The sequence below is a fragment of the Pteronotus mesoamericanus genome, unplaced genomic scaffold, assembly GCF_021234165.1.
Source record: "Pteronotus mesoamericanus isolate MK-2021 breed Mesoamerican mustached bat unplaced genomic scaffold, CSHL_Meso_final contig_56, whole genome shotgun sequence".
In the NCBI taxonomy this organism is placed as follows: domain Eukaryota; kingdom Metazoa; phylum Chordata; class Mammalia; order Chiroptera; family Mormoopidae; genus Pteronotus; species Pteronotus mesoamericanus.
The window spans coordinates 30,990,722-31,012,920 of NW_026555201.1; the positions used below are offsets into that span (position 1 = coordinate 30,990,722).

Genomic DNA, 22,199 nt, shown 5'->3' on the forward strand with positions numbered 1-22,199 from the left:
TTATTGATTATATTCAAGTGATTTTTTTTTATTCAGTTAACAAATAGTTATCAAGTGTCCAGTATATGCCAGTCACTGGGCTGTGTGTTGGGCTACCAATGGAAGCAACACTCACGTAGTCTCTGCTTTCAGGAAAATAATGCAATTGCCACACAAATAATATACAGTGAAAAGTACAAAGAAGAAGTAGAGGGTGGTACAAGTGCCCATAACAGCTGGGCTTGCGTTAACCCCAAGAGTGGCCAAGGTTGCCCAAGGCATGAACATTTGAACTGAGGCCTATGGGCATTAACTCTGAGAAAAGAGGAGTAGAGCCAGACTAGAGTGGGGTAGCACTTCAAGCAGAGGAAACAACACATGCAAGGTTAGAAAGGAAGGTGGCTTCTTACAACCCTGAAATAAGGCAAGTATGTCTGGAGCTTTGTCAGCAAAGTAAGGACGTGGTCTTGAAGTAGAGACACAACCCATGTTATACGTTTTGGTCTTTGTCCAAAGAACAATAATGAGATATTGAATGACTTTCTCAAACACCTCCAGCCAGTAAATAAAGAAGTGTATAACATATTAATAAAGCAAAATTGGAACAGGTTATAGTCTATAATAAATGCTAAGGGGAAATCTGATATCATTATTTTAATTATTACATTAATGGTTTCACATATCAAAACCTTACAAAAATAATTACTAAATATATTATTACATACCCCAGTTTACAGATGAAAAAACTGATGCTCAGAGGAGTTAAATAATTGGCAAAATTGGAAATAGAAATCAGGACTATTGAATCAAAATTTTGTGTTCTCTTCATGAAACACACCCTGCTTAGTGCTTAGCTGAGCCTTTAAATTCACATTCCAGACTAGCTACCAAGGAGGGAACTGGACGATGTATGCATTTCTGTGAAACTGGCCTCGAGCTTCATTCTTGAGGCATATAATTGACAGTGGGAAAGAATATGTGAAACAGATTTTGTAAAATTATTCTAAGTTATCTATTCATGCAAAAGCCTGATCAATCTTAAATTTTTACAAAGGAAAGAAAAGAAAGTATCCTTCACTTCTGAAAGGTATTTTGTTACACTTATGATTGAAAAAAATCTAGGCACACCTTTGCTTTACATGCTTTGATTTTAAAAAGCTATCACTCTCAGCTGGAATTGAATGTTGTTAATTCTATTGCTAATGAGAAAAAAAAGTAAAATTTAAAGAGAGTGTTAAGGAATTGTGTTCTTTACTGTTGAGTCATTCTTGTCAAAAAAAAAAAAAAGTAGCTTTAAGCAACAAGAAATGGAAATGGGGTCTTATGAAAATGATACTCTTGATAATAAAGGAGAAGGAAATCTCATAAGAAGAAAAAAGAGCCATAAAAGAGAGAGAAGTGCCCCTAGAAGTCACTCAATTCCAGGGGCTAAGTGATCTCACCAGCTCCTCAGAGCAAGAGTTGAATTGTCCTCAGGTGTCCTGCCATTGGCTGGACCCAGCTACATCCCCATGCTTGGTCTTCCTTCGCTACACAACCTGCCAAAGTGTGTTTAGATTCTCCTAGGCATCAGGGAATATGGGCATGACCTGGGCCATGGTCTCTGTCTTTGGTATTAGAGTTCATTGAAGATCTCTGTCATACCATCATCTCTCTCCTCTCATGACTATCCATTTTGTCCTCTTCATCTTTTCCTTACCTTACACCTCAGCTATTACTCTGAGCTGATCATTGCTTTTGTTCATTCACAACCCTTCTAGACCTCTATGGCCTCAATTTACCTCTTCATGGGAGTTTTTGGTGTTGTCCTCTTCCTTCTATATTCCTCAGTTTACGTTCACCAGGATAAACCTGATTGGCCTAGTGAAAAAACCCTCTTCCAGCTTTGACTCCTGGCCAGGCTATGGATTTTCCACCCTTGCATCAGGCAATCGCCACTCTCCCAGCAGGCTGTAGCCGAGGAATGCAGCATGGAGAGTAACATCGCACAGAATGTGAGGGCAAGCTATGACCTGCTACCTGGGTTCAAATCCCAGCTATGCCATCCACCTGTGGCACTTTGAACATAGTCCTTAATGCCTCTTCTTAAAAAGGAGGGTGATTACAACATTATCTCATTGAATTGTTGTGAAGATTAAATGAAGTAACACATAAAAGAATTTAGCATATATTTAGTAGCTAGTAAAGGCTCCATAAGTGTCAGCTATTATTACTACGCATATTTATGGCTGATCTTCAGTAGGTGGCCAGGGGCAGGCCAATTGTCCTTGACTGGGAATTTTAGGCCCAGAGAAACCCATTAATGACCTATTTAATCACAAGTGTACAACTTCTTCAACTTCAACTTTACCTGTAAAAGCTCAGTAACAGATCTTTTTAAATGGGAAAGATACTGGGAGGATTTTGGATTTTTACTGTCTAAATTATTTTCACATGACCAATTGAAATCTACAAAATCAATACACACAAATGTGGGCAACTTCTAAAATAGGCTCTTCATTTGAGCATTCTATGAACTATTAGTGTTTGAGCATAGACAGGTTTTGAAGGTTGTTTAAGTCTGTGTGTGTGTTAATAAGAACTGCCTCATCATTACATGACCTATTAAGAGCAAGAGGAATTATTGGATAGCCTGGGAAACTGTCTAATTTAAATCTGGTTCAATCAAGCCATGTAAGTCCTGTAAGAAGAAAAAACTAAATATTTTCATTTGAATCAATAATAGTAACTACTATATAACAGTGCAGAAATGGATTCACTCCAAGGCAAAGTAACATCTGACTTCATCTGAACTGGGCTAGATATGAAACATCCTATTGAGGAGCCTAATCCCGAGATGACATGGAGTCAGTACATCCAACTCCAGGGAGTCCCCTTTACACTGTGTTCTAGAGAATACCATGCCAAAGCCCTTCTGAAGTCCAGACCTCCCCGCAAAATATATTTCACTGGGGAGAGAAGAGGGAGGTGACTATAGAAGCTGAGAGGATTTTCCAAATTCACAGACTGATGTCTGTCCAGAGGTTAAAACATAGTTCTCTGACATTAACATACAATCCTGAAAAATCATAAATCGGATGATGATAAATCTCATTTTCAAGCCCTCCAATAGCATAGAGCTCGAGCTCTTCACCATGTGTGAGCATTCTTGCCTCCCTCTTCAACCTCATCTCACACCAGCACCCTCCTCCCGCCCTGGCGCAGTACACTCAGCCCCTCTGCCTCCGGTCTCTGTCTAGCCAAGGTCTTTCCCAGCTCCGGGGCCCAGTCCCAGGTGAGCCCTCTCCCCCGTAACCTTCCTGAGATTGCTCCTGCACGGCCAACTCATTATTTTCTCTCTAAGCACTCTGTGTGTTTTCTACATAGCACTTACCATGGTTTGTGTTTATTTTACTTATAAGCTCACTTGAATTCTGAGATCTCTGTCCCAAACTAAAGACCATGAAAGCAGGAATCATCTCTTTTATTTACAGTTAGGACTCTACCATTTAGCACAATGCCTGACCCACAGAAGGGAAATCTAAGGGCAATTCACATACTACAGAGAAATAAAAAGGTATCTTATTCCTTAAATGTAGCTGGATGGACAAAAGCTGAGAGAAAATATAGCAAGCTAAAATGTACATTTACACAAAAACATTTAGTAGGTGAATGAGTAAATTGTGGAACAGGCATACAATGGGATACTATTCATTGATAGAATGAAATGAGCTATCAAACAACAAAAGACATGGATGAACTTGAAATGTACATTGGTAAGTAAAAGAACCAACCTGAAAAGACTACAAAATACATCATTCTCATGTATTAGTTTGCTAGGGCTACCATAACAACTTACCACAAATTTTTCTCTCTTATAGTTCTAAAGCCCAGAAGTCAAAAATTAAGTTGTTGGCAGGGCCATTCTCTCTCAAATGCTCAAGACGAGAATCTGTTCCATGGTTTTCTCTTAGCTTCTGGTGTTTCCGGTAATTTTGCCACTAGTTGGCTTACTACAACCACATCACTCCGATCTCTGCCTCCACCACACAGTGTTCTCCCTGTGCCTGTCCAAATTCTCTTCTTCTCATAAGAACACCAGTCATATTGGATGAAGGGTCCCCCATACTCCAGGATGACGTCATCTTAATTACACCTATAACTACATCCCCAAATAAAGTCACATTCTGACCTTATTTGTGGAGAGCACAATTCAACTTAAAACATCCAACTATATGACATTTTGGAAAAGGCAAAACTACAGAGACAGTAAAAAGAATGAGTAGTTGCCTGGTCACTGGGGGAGAAGTGAGAAAGGGAAGAGAGACTAAGTGAAGCATGGAGGATTTTTAATGCATTGAAACTATTCTGTGTGATACTGCAATGGTGGATACATGACAATATGCATTTGGCAAAACCCATAGCACTGTTCAACACGATGGGATAATGCTAATGTAACTACAAGTGTGCCACACTGAGACAAGATGTTAATAATAGAGGAACTCAGGGGAGAGAGGTGGATGTATGGGAAGTCTTGATATTTTTCTGTAAATGTAAAACTGTTCTAAAAAACTAAAGTCTATTCATTAAAAAAATACTACAAGCTACAGTTTGGATTTGGTTTCTTCAAGGGTTGATGGCATATGCCTCTTGTCTTTTCGCATTTCATGGGAAGTTTCCAGAAGTAATCATCCCAAAACAAACTGGCTGCAGATCTCTGCAGTTTTAAGAAAGCCATTTATCCATAAAGCGTTCTTACTTCTTGGATGTAGTTTTCTTTTTTCACTTGCCAATTATCATGACTGCAAACCTCAGTGCTCCAATTGCTCTGTTAGAGACCAGGCAAACTCTGTCCCAGAAACCAATCTTTACCTTAGGGCTCTTCAAGCACAGATGCTGATTTTCTTTGGTCTTGGCAAGTTCTGTATCATGGTAAGAAAAAAAAGAAAAAGAAAATCAGGATGAAGAGTCAGAGGTAGTGTGAATATATGTACAATCTGCTGTGAAGACCAGAGCATTCTGGAGAGTTAAGGGGGAGCTTTGAGTAATTATATCAGAATAGCTGGTGTAAACTGGATAGTCTTAGGCAGATCAGGACACACCATCACTTTAACCAAAGGGGCCTGTCTTGCAGTCCCAGATCTGCTACTTCTTTACCTCAGCCATGTCATTTATGAAGTCCCATTTGGACAATGGCAGCCTAGAGGCAGAAATGTTGTTCAGGGACACCAGGAGCTGATCTGCTTCCTTCCCACCTCCCTGTCACAGATCAGGGCTTGTTAGGTTTAAGGACAAAGATACTCAGATGTTTATAACATTCTTTCACAGGAGACGACATGAAGAATGAGTCTTAGTTCTTTTCAGAAAAGAGATGCAAACCTTAAGTTTAAAAATGCAATGCTGGCATAGAACTGAACTTTATAGTTCTGGCAAGATCTTAGTTGGCACAGTCAGCCAGCTACCTGATAGCACTGCGTCTCCATTAGGGATGGGGAGGGAACAACCAATCCAATGCCAATGTGCAGACCCACTCTTGTACTCAGTTTTCATTCCATTTCATATCCTTGGTCTACTGGGTTGAATAGCGTCTCCCCCAAATTCACGTCCACCCAGAGTCTCAGAACATGACCTTATTTGAAAATAGGGTCTTTGCAAATGTAGTCAAGTTAAAATGAGGTCAAACTGGGGTAAGGTGAGACCTAAACCCTTATCACTGGTGTCCTTATAAGAAAAAAAAAAGCCACACGTGGGAAAAGGCCACGTAAAGTTGGAAACAAAGATTGGAGTGATGGATCTACAAGCCAAAGGACCAAGGAATACCGACAACCTCCAGAATGGACCAGATTTTCCTCATACCATGCAGAAGAAATCAACCCTGCAAACAGCTAGATTTCAGATTTCTGGCCTTCAGAACTGTGAGAGAGAGTAAATTTCCACTGTTTTAAGCCCCCGGACTGTGGTAATTTGTTACAGCAGCCCTAGGAAGCAAAAACGCTTGGCTAAATAAACTTGGAATTATTTCAACCTAGAGTGGCTTCTCACATCAGCTCTTGTGCCATTTTCTAAGCTGCTTGAAATACTGCATTCCCCAAATCTAGTCACCAAGATTTTTTCTCCTTTCCCATCTTTTCTGTTTCAGATCAGATCTTCGTCATGTGCTCTGTAGACTACGACAGTGGTCTAACTTCTCTCTCTACCTCCACTCTTAACTCCCTCTCATCCTTCCTCCAGGAAAGTAATCTTTCTAAAAACTAAATTTAATCGAATTTTTTCCTGCTTAAGACTTTTATTGGCTCTCAGAGCCTATAGGGAAAAAAAAAAACCCTGAAAATTATTTTGCATGATGTACAAGACTTTTTATAATATGGTCCCTGCCTGCTTATTTTATTACAGGTTTCCCACTGCAGGAGAATGAGGGTACAAGTATGAAAAGGGAGACGACTTAGGATAGACCCCATGGCATCGGTTGGAACTGGTGGTATCATGATTTTCATATGGGTAGTTAGAAACATAAAATTTAAAAAGATGCAGAGCATATGAGTGTATAAATTCATTCACAAGTATGTGTATACATACATATATAACCAAGTTCTATGCTCTGAAGAGGTCTAGAAGTAATGAATCCCAGAAACAATGAACACTCTTAGTGCTCAGATGTTGATTTCTAAATTCTCCCTTCGCCAAAATAAATGACAGTTCATGGGGGGAAATGTTTCAGAACTAGAGCAGTGCATGTACAAAATGAGTCTAGTACATCTTTTTACACTAGAAGGTAAGAAAGTGCTTAAAGGGTGGTGGGGCATGTCCAAAGGACATGGGAGACAGGTTAAAGAAGATCCCACTGGCTAAATCTGAAATCATTTAAGAAAAAACAAATAATGATAGGAATAATGGGTGATAATGGGAAAGTTCTACCTTATAGTAGAATGCAAATAATGAGTCTACAAGGAATGACAGAGATTTGAAAATCACCAAGTGGCAACCATCAGGGTAAGTTGATTCAACTACAAATCATCAATGGGGGCCAAACCTAGTGGGTGAAAGCTGATGAAAAGCAGGATATTTACACAGCCTGGAAATACCTCCCCACAAGATATTTAATTTCAAAGGGAAAAATGGTAACTTTATAGTGGAGAAATCTGGCGGTTAGCACCTTAATCAATTGACCAAGTTTATTACCAGTAATGTGACAAATTGATGTGTAATGAAAGAGTTAGAAAGACAATGCAAAAGTGAAAAACCTAATATAATCATGAGAAAACATCAGAGATATCCAAAATGAGTGGCCTGTTCTGTTCAAAATGTTAAGGTCATGAAAATGAAGAATATCTGAAGAATTGTCATAAATTCTCAACATTATGGAAAGGATTAGCAAAATTTGAATAAGGACTATAACTTTAATAAGATTGTATCAATGTTTATTTTCATAACATGTTAACTTCTGGGGTATGTAAAAAAATACCTTTTAGGAAATATACACTAAGTTATTTAGGAAAAAAGAAGCATCTGAAATTTACTTTCAAATGGTTCAAAAAATACACACACACGAAGAGAGTGTGGTAGAATATTATTAACGATGGAAAATCCAGGGGGAAAGTACCCAGGAATTCTTTGTACTCTTCTTGTAACTTTTCTGTAAGTTTAAAATGATTGAAAAGTTTAAACGTTTTAAAGAAATGAAGTAAAAAAATTTCCCAGTTGACAAGCAAAGAAACTGCAAATTAGGCTGGGTTCTGCCCAGGTGGTAGGCAGGGATGCCAGGAGCAGACACCAAATATGTCCCTTGCTCACTGCCACCATCATATCCCGTCCTCTCACTGACTTAGCTAAGCCTACATATTGGAAAATTCCATTTAGATGAATGTTTAAAACAGGCAAATCAGTAGAGACAGATCAGTGACTACCAAGGGCTGAGGATATAAGAAGGAAGGAGTGGGAAGGTTAGGGAGTGAAAATTAAAAGATACCAGATTTCTTTTTAAGGTGATAAAAATATTCTAAAATTGATTATGGGGATGGTTGCAAACTATATAACTATACTAAAAGCAATTGAACCACACACTTTAAATGAATGAATTGTACAATACATAAATTATATGCCATGTGAATTATATCTCAATAAAGCCATTACCAGAAAAACTAAAATTTACAAAAAGAGTCAAAGCTCCAGATTTTGAGGCTTTCAATAAGATTGTAACATGCAACTCTATTTTGTGCACGAATAACAACTTAGGGACAGGGTAGAGTCCTGCCGGTACCGAAGAAATGGTGAATTGTTGCACCATTAAGCAACAGGCCAACCCTGACTGAAGATGGAAATCACCAACCCCCAAATAGAAGGCAGCTGATAATACGCTTGCCTAGAGGGTGAGTCCCATGGTGCCTGCTCAAGTTTTAGAAGACCAAGGACTTGACACGGCTAAAGAGGAAGGTGGACTTTGTTTTCATTGCAATGAGATCCAGGAAGTGCTTGCTTCAGGGGGAACATTTTATTTCATCCTCTGTCCATCAACCTTGTTGAATGCTTGATCTCCTAAGCATTCATATGTTAAAGTCTGTTCATAGAAAAGCTTTGATATTATTTTTGTTTTAAGTATTCCTGTATCATATGAATATTAGCAAAGCAATTTTAAATGTCTTTGGCTCTTTTCATCCAAAGACTTTTATGCTGCACAGGTAGGTAGATGTCTCAAGCTGGAACTGTTCCCTGACCCTTTGTATGATGAACATAACAGAACACCCAGATTAACTTAAAATAACCCACTTAGAGAAATGCCTGCTCTTCCTCTCTGTAGATAAAACTACTCATGGGATTATGTGAGATTTCTTAGGTCCTGAAAGCTTCCTAAAATTCTTTCCGGACAGAGGTGGGCATAAACAAAATGAACCAGTGACTGCAAGCAATACAATAAACAGGGCATGAGCTCCACCCCACAACAGCCTATAATAGCAAAGTCACTTGGCTTGAAGGAGTGAATTCTTCAATGGAGTCCCTTTCTTGCTGTGCTTCTTGCTGGGTACAGAAAATAGAGGAAGGTGAAATTCCCTTCAAAGAATTAACTGTCTCTGAAAGGTGAAGTTACTACTCTAATGCAGCATCTCCAGAGATCCTACAAAAGGGCCAAGAACAAGCACTTGGCATATCGAAATCACTCAATGTAATTTAGTTGCTATTGTTATTCTAATTCCAAGAGAAAGTTAGGTTAAATAAAGTCTATGGTACTCCCCCTCCCCTGAAAATTAAATCATATGATGCTCAATAATAAACATATAACCCCTCTGAACCTCGGTTTTTCCATTATTAAAATAATAATACAAACAGCAAAAGTAAGAATTAAATAAGAAAATACATGAGTGTGATTTATAAATTATATGACTGTATTAGCCTTGTTTAATATATTAGTTTTGTCATTGGTGTTATTAGTACTGCAATACTTATCATAATTGCTGCCATGTACCTTTGCAACATCCTTAACTTATTCTCAATTTTTAGCCACAAGATTAAGAAAAAAAGAAGAAAGATATACTGCTTTGTTTCCTGAAAAGGAAAAAAAAACCACAAGAGAAAAAAAATCATCAAGCAATTAAATGGCAAATGGTACCGTTAATTTTTTAAAAGGACAAATTCAGTTAATGTTTTCAACCTCACAATTTGCTATAATGAAGCATGGAGGGAAATAACTCAAGTATATTTACAGATATGCAAGCAGAATTAGACGCAGGATTTGGTTGTAAGAATCCTATTGGTTTCTCTACCAGCAAAACATAGAGATAATATGACAAAGTATAGGTAAGGCCATGAAGAACAAACATCATGAATCTGATCAGTAGCCAGGTCCTTGGAAACAAGGACCACGGAGCAGCCCCATAGTGCAGAAGTGACCTGTTTTTTGAGACTAGAGGAAGGAATTCTCAAATTTGAACAAGCATCAGAGTTTTGCAGCTTCAATATAAAATGCTGGGCCCTACCACCTCAGTTTCTGAATTAGTAGGTTGGGATGGAGTCCAAGACTCTGCTTTTCCAGCAAGCTCGCAGGTGATACTGCTGCTGCTGACCTAGGGACCACACTTAGGAAACGTCGGCTCTGCATAATATCAGTGCTTCTCTAGTGGTGTTCCACTCCACGAGGATGGTTGAAAGGAGAAAATAACAGTGTTTTGTTTTGTTTTTTAACTTAATTGACAAAATATAATTGTATATATTTAAAGTAGACAATGTGATAATTTTATACACACACACACACACACACACACACACACATACACACACATTGTGGGATTACTACCAAGATCAAGATAATTAACACACCTATCACATCACATAATTAACTCGTTGTGTCTGTGGTAAATGCTTAAGACCTACACTCATCCACTTTGGAGTATACAATTCTATATTAACTGCAGTCATCACACTGCATTAGGTCCTCAGAACTCATTTTTCTTATACCTGAAAAGCTGTACCCTTTCACCTATATCACCCCACTTACCCCTCCTCCCAGCCCCTGACAAACTTTCTTTCTTTCTCTACTTTCTCTACTATCTTTCTATGAATGCAGCCTTTATACATTCTACATGTAAGTTCGATCATATAGTATTTGCCTCTGTCTGGTTTATTTCACTTAACATAATGCCCTTCAGGTTCAGCTGTGTTATCACAAGTGGCATTTTCTTTTTTTATTGTATATGGGTAATATTCTGTATGTATTATGTCTGGATAATATGCCGTGTGTATGTTTGTCTGTGTGTGTATAATCTCACATTTTCTTTATACATTCATTCATCGAAAGACATTAGGTTTTTTTCTTATCATGGCAAAGGTGAATAATGTTGCAATGAACATGGTATGCATATATATCTTTAAGATACTGACTTTCTTTTATTCTTTCAGATATATACCCAAGAGTGATATTGCTAGATCCTATGGTAGTTTACTTTTTGATTTTTTGAGGAACTGCATACTGTTTTCCATAACAGCTATATCAATTTATATCCCCACCAATGATGTACAAGTGTTCCCTTTTCTCCACATCTTTGACACTTATTATCTCTTATTTTTTTAATGATAGCCATTCTAATAAGTGTGAGGTGATATCTCATTGTGGCTTTGATTTACATTTCCCTGGTGATTACTGATGTTGAGTTCCTTTTCATGTACATTGACCATTTACATTTCTTTAGAAAAATGTCTGTTTGGGTCTTTTGCACATTTTTAAATTGGATTATTTGCTCTTTTGCTATTGAATTATATGAGTTTTCTTTAACATTTTAGACATCAATCCCTTATCAGAAATATAGTTAGCAATTTTTTTCTCCCATTCTGTAGATTTATTTTTTAATTTATTGATTATTTCCTCTCCTGTGCAGAAGGTTTTCAGTTTGACATTGTCCTACTTGTTTATTTTAGCTTTTGTTGTCTGTGCTTTTGTGGCTTATCTAAGAAATTATTACCAAGATAATGTCAAGGATCTTTTTCCTTATGTTTTCTTCTAGGAATTTGTGATTTCAAGTATTTCATTTAAGTCTGTGATCTATTTAGAGTTAATTTTTGTGAGTGATATAAGATAGGGATCCAGTTTCATTCTTTTGCACGTGAATATCCGTTTTTTCTAGCACCATTTATTAAAAAAAAAAACAAAAAAACACTATCCTCCCTATTATGTGTTCTTGGAACTATTGTCAAAAATTAGTTGATTGTGTACATGTGGGTTTACATCTGGGTTTTCTATTCTGTGTTCCAAAGGCCTAGGTGCCTGTTTTTATGCCAGTACCATACTATTTTGATTATTATAGTTTTGTAATATAGCTTGAAATCAGAAAGTTTTTTGTCTCCAGCACTGTTCTTCTTGTCAAGATTGCTTTGGCTATTTAGGGATCTTTTATGGTTGTGAAAAATGCCTTTGGAATTTTTAAAGGGATTGCATTGAATCTGTAGATCATTTTAGGTAGTATTGACATTTTCATAATATTACTACTTTAAGAATAGTTTCTGTTTATTTGTGTCTTCTTCAATCTCTTTCATCAATATCTTAATTTTCAGTGTACAGGTCTTGCACTTGTTTGATTAAATTTATCCTTAAGTATTTTATTATCTTTGTTGCTATTGTAAATGTGAATGCTTTTTAAATTTCTTTCAAATAGTTTATTTTCAGTGTATAGAAATGGAATTAATTTCTGTGTGTTGATTTTGTACCCTGCAACTTACTGAATTTATTTATTAGTTCTAACAGTTTTCGGTGGAGTCTTTAGAATTTCTATACATAAGACCATGTCATCTGCAAACAGAGATAACTTTACTTCTTTCTGTCTGATGTCATGCCCTTTAGATCTTTTCTTGCCTAATTGTTATAGCTACAACTCCTGGTACTATGTGGAATAGAAAAGGTAAAAATGGGCATTCTTGTTGTGTTCTTGATTTTAGAGGAAAGATTTTTAACTTTTCACCACTTAGTATAATGTTAGTTATGGGCTTGTTATATATATATATAGCCTTTATTATGTTGAGGAACATTCCTTCTATACTTAATTTGTTGAAAGTTTTTATCATGAAATGATGTTATGTTTCATCAAATCGTTTTCTGCACCTTTTAAAATGATTATATAATTTTTATTCTGTTAATGTAGTGTGTCCATTTTATTGATTTGTATATGTTGAACCATCCTTTCATCCCAGGGATGAATCCCATTTGATTATGGTGAATGATTCTCTAGTGTACTCTTGAATTCAATATGCTAGTATTGGTTTTGTTTTGTTTTTAAGAATTTTTGCATCTGTGTTCTTTAGTATTATTGGCCTGTAATTTTCTTTTCTTACAGTGTTTCTGTCCAGCTTTGGTATCAGGCTAATGTTAGTCTTATAAAATGGATTTGGAAGTGTTCCTTCCTCTTCAATTTTTGGAAGAGTTCAGACAGATTGAAATTAATTCTTCTTTAGGTATATGGTAGAGTTCACTTTTGAGGCTGTATGTGAGGAGGAGATAGTCAGGAAGGAGGGAACTCCAGACGTGCCCCAGGGCTAAAATAAAGAACATGGATAAAGGGTGGAGACCCTGTTCTAAGACTGGTAGTTTCTGCATCTGGAAAAGCATTGAATTGGGAATGTACTTGTGCAGAAGATGCTACCTGATCCCTGCTTCATTATAATAGTATTATAATAAATTAACATCGTGGGACCCCCTTCCTGGTAGCCAATCAAGGAAATCATGGGAGACCGACCCTCTAGAATAAAAGCCCTCTAGCCCCTAAAGTGAAGGCTGTTAGACTGTTAGGCTCTGCACCGCTCTGCTCAGAGTTGGCCTCTTCCCATGTTCTGTGTGGCTCAATAAATCTGCTTTCTCTCGCTTTCTGCTATAAACTTTGTGTGTTCAGTTCAATTATTTTGTCCACAATCACCAAGAACCTGGTTACCTGTGCCCACCTGCAACATATGGACCTGGGCTTTTATTTGAGGAGATTTTTTTTAATTACTGAACATAAGAGTGTTTGATTTCAAATGGAAACATCTCTGCAAATGTGAGGAATAGGAAATAAGGTGATTAAAATTATGGCCAAAAAAATGCATTGTTTGTAGATACATCTGTCCTGTAAATCAGTGGAAACCAGAGATCTCTCTGACCTTACTGGCGTTCTGGATTCTCTAGGTCGAAGAATTGCTAAGTTCCCAACCAGTCTCCAAAATTCAGTTTAAGTACGAAGAGAAGTCAGTTTGGTCTGATGAAGACACCACAGTCATAGGAACTGCTGTTAAGTGCCCTGGAAGAATATGAAAGAATGTGAAGAACTCTTTCAGCAGAGTTGCTAGGAGGAGCCCAGCTTTTTGTTCTTTCTGTTTATTGTTCATTGAGCAATTTCAGGTATTGCCAGATTCACAGCTGCAACTGAATTTCAGCCAGTGAAAAGCAAATTGTTATTGTAACTGAGCAAAGTTATTAATAACAGTGACCAGCACTTAGCTGGGTACTTTACATGTATCATCCCATATAATCTTTATGTCAGCCTATGAAGAGGCTACTATAATTTTCCCCATTTTTCAAATGAGGAAACTGAGGTTAAAGCCAGTAGATAACGAGCTGGGTTTGTAAACCAGAGCTCATGCACTTCTGACCCTGGTTTATATTCAGACAACACTGGCACATGTGGAGAATGATCTGTGAGATACACATCTATAAAGCTTAACTGGTACCTAAGAACCTTTAGACATCAAACATTTCTATATGTATATCTCCTTATTCTCCTTGAAAAATGTGATTATTTCTTGTCACTACACTACACAAATTACAAAATGATGCAGAGAAATGCAAATAAAATTCCTTTTGTTCTGTCAGCCTCATAAATATTTTTATTAGAACAACAGGAATTCTCTTTGTTCCTAAACTGTGTATTAATTTCTACCCAAGCTGTGTTATCCTCTTTCTTTGATAAGAATCTTAGTCTTTGTCTTAGTTGCTATACTTCTCCAAGCTAAGGAAACAAACATCTGAAGAAAACACAGTTTTCATGATTAAGCACCGGAACGTACTTCACGACTTCGCCTTATCTAATACTCCCAATAATTTGCAAACAGGCAGAGTCCTCGCATTTCAGCATGAGGAAGTGAGTGCAGGGGGACTGGGTGTCAAGGTTAATATCACTCCCCTTGAAAGGAGCCCAGGTGCTCCTGAGTCCAGGACCCCTGACAACAACACCCTGCTCTCTACGTTTCTCCTATTCTTCTTGCTCTTTCCACCACTTCTGTCCTTTGCAGACATAGATTCCATAGCCTCTAAATAGGGAGGGGGGAGTTGGAGGGTCAGTCAGGATGCAAAATACTTTAAAAATAAAAATACCTTTTCCTGCTTTTCAGGTCATGATTGAACACTTACATCCACTACCCCTTAACTTCGGGACCACCATTATCATTCAGCTGAGGTCTCTTGGATCCTTCCTTCTGGGATTAGCTAGTGAGGAATAAATTCCATGTGTTTGCATGTACCCCAGAATAAACTGCTACAGCCGGTCTTATTGTCAATGGTTTGTCTGTCTGAGATTTGAGTCTGTCCTGGTTAGCACAGCTGGGAAGATTTCTAGCTTTCTCCCGTTTGAACTGTATAATGTTATACTGCCACCTTGTGGTTCCTTCAAGTGAGCTCAGAAACAAAGCTGGGTCGGGACAAAGCCTGTCAAAGAAACCACACGGGGTTTGGAGCAGGGGCTGAAGGAGAGAAATGGAGGTTTGGGAGAGAATATGGTGAAAAAGATGTCCTAACTTGTCAGGGAAAGCATAATTCATCTTTGTCACAAAATAATTTACTGGTCATGAGCACAGGACTTTGAGCCAGACCACGGCTTAAACTTACCAGCAAAACAACACCCTCTCTGGGCCTCAGGTTCTTTATCTATAGAAAGGAAATAGTAGTAACTTTTCAGGGCTGTTGTAATAATTAAACAAGACAACGTGGGCAAAGTACTTGGCCTTGAAACTACTGCATGATAAGCTTTGCAATTGTTATGGAGCTGACAAAGGAAATATGCTCTCCTCTTCAAAGCCCGGAAGAGACTCTCCTCTCTGTAACTTCCTAAGATTCTCTCTTCCCACTTTGCTGCTCTTTGATTGCAAGCTGAAACATCTCATCTTTCCCTACCCTTGAAGCATGGCTTTTGGAGAATTAAAGACAGCACATTTTAAATCTCATTTTTATCTTCTAGCAGTTTTGTGATCTTTTTGTGAGGTCATGTAAACTTCCTGAGCCTGGTTTCATCATCTGTAAAATGGGTTAATATTATCCATGTCTTCAGATTATAGAATGTATTGTAAATAATATGTACAAAGAATCTGGCTCAATGTCTTACACATAGTCATTGTACTATATGGTTATCATTATTATTCTTGTCATTATTACACCTGTTCATTACAATTCTCCTATCCTTCCTTCATCCTTCAAGAAGCAACAAAATATTTTTATGTATTTAAAATGTGTTGATTGGGATGGTTCCCCACTCATCTTGAGTCAGGGTGCTTTTAGTGCTGCTTCCTTTTGAAGGAGCATCCTCCATCAGCCTGGCTTTTCCTCCTGGGGGCTGACAGAGGACAGTAGAGTCACCAATACACAGGACTATGGCCTGTGCATGGCTAATGACGGTAGTGGTTTTATAGCATCCTGAGCATTTCACATCCATGAAGTAGGAACTGAGCCTCTATACCAGGCACTTCTTGTGTTCCCTCTTCTCTTCTGGAGAGGGATGAAGGAGACCCTTAGCAAGAGGCATGTTGTCCCGGGGAGGTCGTCACTGCCAGAAAGGAGCAACAAAATCTTTAAGCTTTCCTTAGGCTTCAAAGGTCTATTGCAAAACTGGAAAAGAAAGAACCAGTCCTTGTTGTATATATGCAGTTCTAATCTGTTCTAATAAAACTTTATTTACCCATGATTTCATAATATATTTTCCTCAAGGCTAAAATGCAATTTTTTCACATTCAATGTTTCTGACTTTGAAGTGTATTTTATCATCAATACATACTTGTATATATTGATTATATATAGATATATATTGATTTTTCTCCTCAGCCCCCCACCTTCCCTCAAAAGAGATGTTATTAAATCAGGGTATATCTGATACTTTATGACAATTTAGAACTAAGGACTGCAAGTAGATTCTGTCTTCATCGATCCCAGCATGCAAAATTCTACACTTATGGTGATATTTTGAATGTTCCTAGCCATAGGAATATGAATTCTCAGGCCCACGATGTTTTTAGTTTGTGGAGTAATCACAGTGAGGAGACAGTGAGTTGGGTCACCCAAGGGCCCCTCTCATTTGGCTATATGACAATTCCCTTTTCTTGTAATTTCCCTCACAGAATGAGGTTGGAACTCTTGTATTTCCCACTTCTCCATATCCCAGAGACAAACGATAAGCCTGGAGTCCTCTAAACTCAAGTGGGAAAGATTCAGCTCTTTCCTGGACGTGCAAACATTTAATTGCTCCCGGGACACCTGAGCTGAAGGCATGGCTGCTGAACGATGAAAGTGTTCAACCTTGGGCCAAGTAGGAAACTGCGCTTTCAAAGTCACTGAACTACAGCTGGCATCGCTGCCTTGGTTTCTAATGAATGGGTACTTGTTGCATAATTGAAAACAAGCCTAAAATCATTCATTTTTGTCAGAATTTTTGAAAAAGAGAAAAAGTCCTGATGCCAACTTTGAAAAGTCCCTCTGATCAATTTGCCTGCTTAAAAACTAGCCCATCATGCCCAGCCACTCCAAGTCTTGGCAGCTCCTTCTCCAGCCCACCCCTTGGCACTGAGGATAAAATGATCTTTGTAGCTGCTTCTTTGGAAAGGTAACTTCAGCGCAGTGGAATAACTAATAAGGATGGGGGAATAACTAACCATTTCACTCTGGCCTAAACAGGCTGTTTCAGCCACAGGATATAGCTGGTAGGTCAGCCAACCAATACGTTTTGCTAATTCTTCCAAAGGAAAACAGTGAACATGGGCACCTTAGGGCCCTGGAAAATGCGTTGGCGGTCAAGCTGAGCCATTGCCTGTAACTGATATCAAAAGAGGGGATGGCTTGCTCTTTTTTTGTTAACCTCTCAGTGCACCTCTTCTGATGTTCATTCTCATTGTCAATTGCCCAGGATGCCTGAGAGGGAGAGGCACCTATTAAGACACAGGTGGAAGTCATCAAACAGATTGCCTTTAGCTGCCACCTTTACCTGAACTAAATGGAAACTCTGACATCAAGATACAGATTTTCTGCACAAGCCCCCTTCTCAAGACAAGCTATTAAAAGGCAATTATAGTGAGTGGTCACAGCTGAGTTATTACGTCCAGGTGCTGCCTCTGCTATCCGTCTGTAGCCGGGCAAAGCTGATGAGGGCTTGGTTGCCTCTGAATAAAGATTTTTTCTGAGAGATGCCACTGCCTTTGACTCAGCTTGTGGGCCTGTGAGAAGAGATTCAACTTGCCTATCTCCATAGCCAAAGTCACTCTTCATAGAAATAAAGCTTATAAAAGAGCTGTTCTAAAAAATGACTTACATTCTGGGTTTTTCATAGACAGGAAAACCAAAAAGATCTTAATTCCAAACAAATGAAAACTCTCTACTAAAGAGTACCAAACTGGAGAGGATAAAAGAAAGGATCATGTAAGACTTAAGGAGGTAAAAATAGTAAATTATTTGCCTTCGAAGAACTAACCTCTATTCCTGGAGAAGGAATTTTACAATATGAATGAACTCACATCTTTTAACTCCATTTAACTCCCTAAAAGTACCAAGGAATTAAGGCAACATGACATTGTGTATTTCATTTACACAACAAATATTTCTTGAGGGCCTACTTCAGGCCAAGCATTCCACAGTAGTGAAGAAGTTAAACCCAATCTTAGTCTTCACAGAGCTTATAGTCTGTCGGAGAAGACTGCCCCTCCAACCTTGTCATGCAGCAATAAGATAAATTGGAAAGAGCACTGGACTCCAGGTCAAGAAAATTGAGGTCATGTCTTGGCTCTTCCATTGACCTTATGCATGATCATGAGCAAATCACATGAGTCTCCCCTTAGTAAAATCAGGATGTTTGTGAGCTGTCACATAGTTTACTTTCTGCTTGTGTTCCTCAGAGCTCAGAGCCTCATGAGGACAATATAAAGTTTGTGGGTCCAGACTGGTCCTATGCTTTCCACCCTCCATTTCAACATCAGCAGTTCGGCTTGCTTCTGTTTTAATATATTGGAATTCAGAGTAAGATCTCACTTGGGGGTCATGGAACATCAACAGCTAAAATAAATTTTAAAAAATACTGTCCTAAATGATTTTAAAGTCCATTCCTGTTCTGAGGTTTATTTTCCCAAATTTCATTGTTTCTGTCCGTAGAAGCAGGAGCATATGTCAGTCTTTTATCTCGGGCAGATAAATCACTGGGGTAATTCTCTCTGACAAAAATTTCCCTCCTGATAACATGGACTTTTCTCATAAATGTTATCCTACCACATCCTTGAATGGCTTCTCCCCCTTTCCTCATACCCTAGGCGGCCTCTTCTGAACCTTCAGATATAAGATCACCAATATAAGGTTGCCACTGGTATGAATAGCTCATTTTCTCTCCAAGTTACCATGCTTAACATTTTTTCCTTGCATAAACCACTGCATTTCCTTTTTTCAGCCATCATTATAGGCTACTTGCTCTCCCTGGGGAAGATGTTTGGTTTTGTTTGTTTGCTGATTCATATTCTACCTTGTTCTCAGAAAGGATCCAAGGTGGGTTAAAGGAATGCATAAGATACAAGATTGCATGACATTTTAAAGTGATACTGAAGTAATAGATGCACACATTTTTAAAAAAAATAAATAACGCAAACAGAATTTTTAAAAAATAGTCCCACTTCTCAGGGTCAAATACTTTAAGTCATTTAGCTATTCCTTTTTGTGCTGGTCATTGTTTTCATATATCTTGATAATCTATTGGTATTATTATTTCTTGATATTTACATTTTTTACCTGATCCATTGAGTTCTACAATTATGAATAAAGAGTTAATTCTCACCTTCCCCAGCCACCCAAGATACTACTATTTTAAGTTAATCAATATTTTTTCTACTATGATGATTATGTAAATATTGTCCTTGGAAAGACCAAGCAGTTTGCTAACCATGAAGCTTAAATGGGAACCTAAAAGTGGAAAAGCAAGACTAAGAAATAAAAGGGAGTTAGAAATAGAGTTAAAATACACAGAAAACATATGGGCATTTCTCTGCTCCCATGAATAAACCATCACTTAGATCACTCTCAAACTTATACCATGCATAAAAACCACCTGGGATCTTTTTAAAATACAGATTCTAATGCAGTAGGTCTGGGTTGGGCCTGAGATTTTTTCATTTCTGAAAAGCTCCCCAGCGATATCAATTCTTCTGGCCCATAAAATACACTTTCAATAGCAAGATCTTATCTGATGACTTTCAACTTATTTTCTCCTAAGAGAGCCCTGACTCTTCTCAATAATCTCATTCTATTCTATTTCTTACTCTATATGGAGAAGCAACATGGCATGAACTGTAACTACTTGCACAGCGGGGAGGAACAGGTGTACTTTCTCTGTCTTGCACAGAGGAAAAGCTAGGGCCGCCAAGGGACTCACACAAGGCTGAATGGCAGAATTCTCTAATGTAGAAAGAATTACTTAATTTCTGCCTTTGTTCCAACAGACTCAGATTATGTTTAGATGCTTGGAAACGAGCTAAAGTGTATGTCTAGCTTGAGTCTGATGAAAATCCAAGTTAACAGGATAAGCAAAGGACCAAGCACACCTCCTGTTCTTTTCTTTTGTCTCTGCTTCCTTTCAATTCTCAAAAGGTCTCTTTTCTTGCTCATATCCAACAAGGCTACCAGTAGCCTATTAAGCATGAGTTAATGGAAAAGATACTCAGGGAAGCCCTCTCCTCTCCTCTATAATGGCTGTGCTCCATCACAAAAGAAATTTTCTTTAAATATCCCTAGGAAGTGGTGCCTGTCAGTTTTTTATGTGGGTAATGGTCAGTGATATGCTGTGAATCTTCAACAATTGGTTGTTGAAAAAAAAGGAGGGGCCTGATTTTTAGCATTTACCAACTGCCATGGTGTAAATACCCCTACTCTGGTCACTTTCAAGCTACTAATGTGAATTTACTGAACATGGCATTAGAAAGAAATGAGTACAAGCTGGTATGAGATGGCTTTAGTTCATCACAAGTAAAGCCTGTAAGCTGAAAGCCAGACAACTAAAGCTGTATATATTCAGTAAAGATCTACAGTTGTTTTAACCTTTTCGTTACCTCCCTTTACTACCAAATAAAGCTGACCTGGCAAGTTCTTTAACAGCTGATAATTTTTTTTTTAATCACAAAGTATTTGGCAGATATGTTCCCATCACATACATTGGGCCTTTGGTCTACAGATAGCTTGATGAGTGGGTTTCTTTGTCTACTACTGACTTAATGTCTTGGAGCAGAGAAATAGATTCCCTTCCTGATGGTTTCATGTATTTGGTGACCTTTTGGAAGAGAGTGAAATCTGCTACTCATGCTTAAATTAAAATTATTAAAAACTTTTTATTATACTCCAATTATATATCTTAAATTTATTTCAGACATTGTAAAGATGTGTTTGAAATAAATGTACTCATGGATTGAACTTCCATCTGATGAAACCTTGGGATAAAATTTTTATATAGGAACAAAAAAATGCCTTCTGATCCAGTGTTTCTTACAACTTTGTAAAAGATCAATTTCTATTCATTTAAGGATAGTGAGGTTGAACTTAAATTACAAGCCTTAGGAAATATATTCTTTGACAGCTTTTAAGGGTTATGGAAGTTCAAACATTTTTACCTGGGAATAAATGGAAAGTGACTATAAGTAGATTGCTAAAATGACCACAAATTATTCCCCTTCTTGTATAGCCATGTCTTTCTCAATGTGACTTTGCAAGTTTCCCATCAGAAGGTAAAGTTTACTTCCCTACCTCTTGAACAGGAGCTGGTCCTGTGATTTTTGGCCAACTAGAGTTCAAAGCAGTATGTGCAGTGTGAGCCTAGGCTTCAGGGGGCCTTGCACGAGTTTCCACTTGCGGCTTAAGGAAACGGCGCCATGTGAGCAAACCCAGGTTAGCCTGGGGAATGAGAGGCCACATAGAGCAAAGGGGAACCGTCAGGTGAGCGCCCTACCCAGACCCAGCCAGACTTTCACCGACCCAGCACCTATCGCAACTGAACCCAGCTCTGTTGCCAAATCACAGCCTCTTGCACTCAATAAATAGTGTTTGCTTAAGCCATTAAGTTTTGCGGTGGTTTTATAGCTAAAACTGACTGTTTTCAGTTACCTACAGATTAAACTCAGGCTCTCCAACCCAATGCAATGTGTGGATTTTTTTTTTTTGGAGGCTGATTGAAATAAAATCAACTGTAAAAGGACATTACTAGGGTAGTTGGGAAAATTTAAAATGAATAAATATTAGATGTTATTGAAGAATTATTGCCAATTTTATGAAATGTGATAATCACATTGTACTTAGGTGTTTTAAAAAGTCATTATCTGTTAGGGACATAAATATGTAAATACAAATGTCCATATAAAATTCATATTACATACATATATAAAATACATATACATACATGTAAACATAGAAATATTTAGAAGTCAAATAACATTATGCTTGAAATTTGCTTTACCATACTCCAATAATGAAAAAAAGGGGAGGGCAGGGAATAAAAGAGATAAAATAGGCAAAAAGT

The 22,199-nt window shown here is 37.9% G+C and overlaps 1 pseudogene; it reads right to left on the reverse strand.

Annotated features, from left to right (window-relative positions):
• Nucleotides 1-15,951: 15,951 nt before the first annotated feature.
• On the reverse strand, nt 15,952-16,199 carry LOC129075730 (40S ribosomal protein S27-like; annotated as a pseudogene).
• Between the last annotated feature and the right edge of the window lie 6,000 nt (nt 16,200-22,199).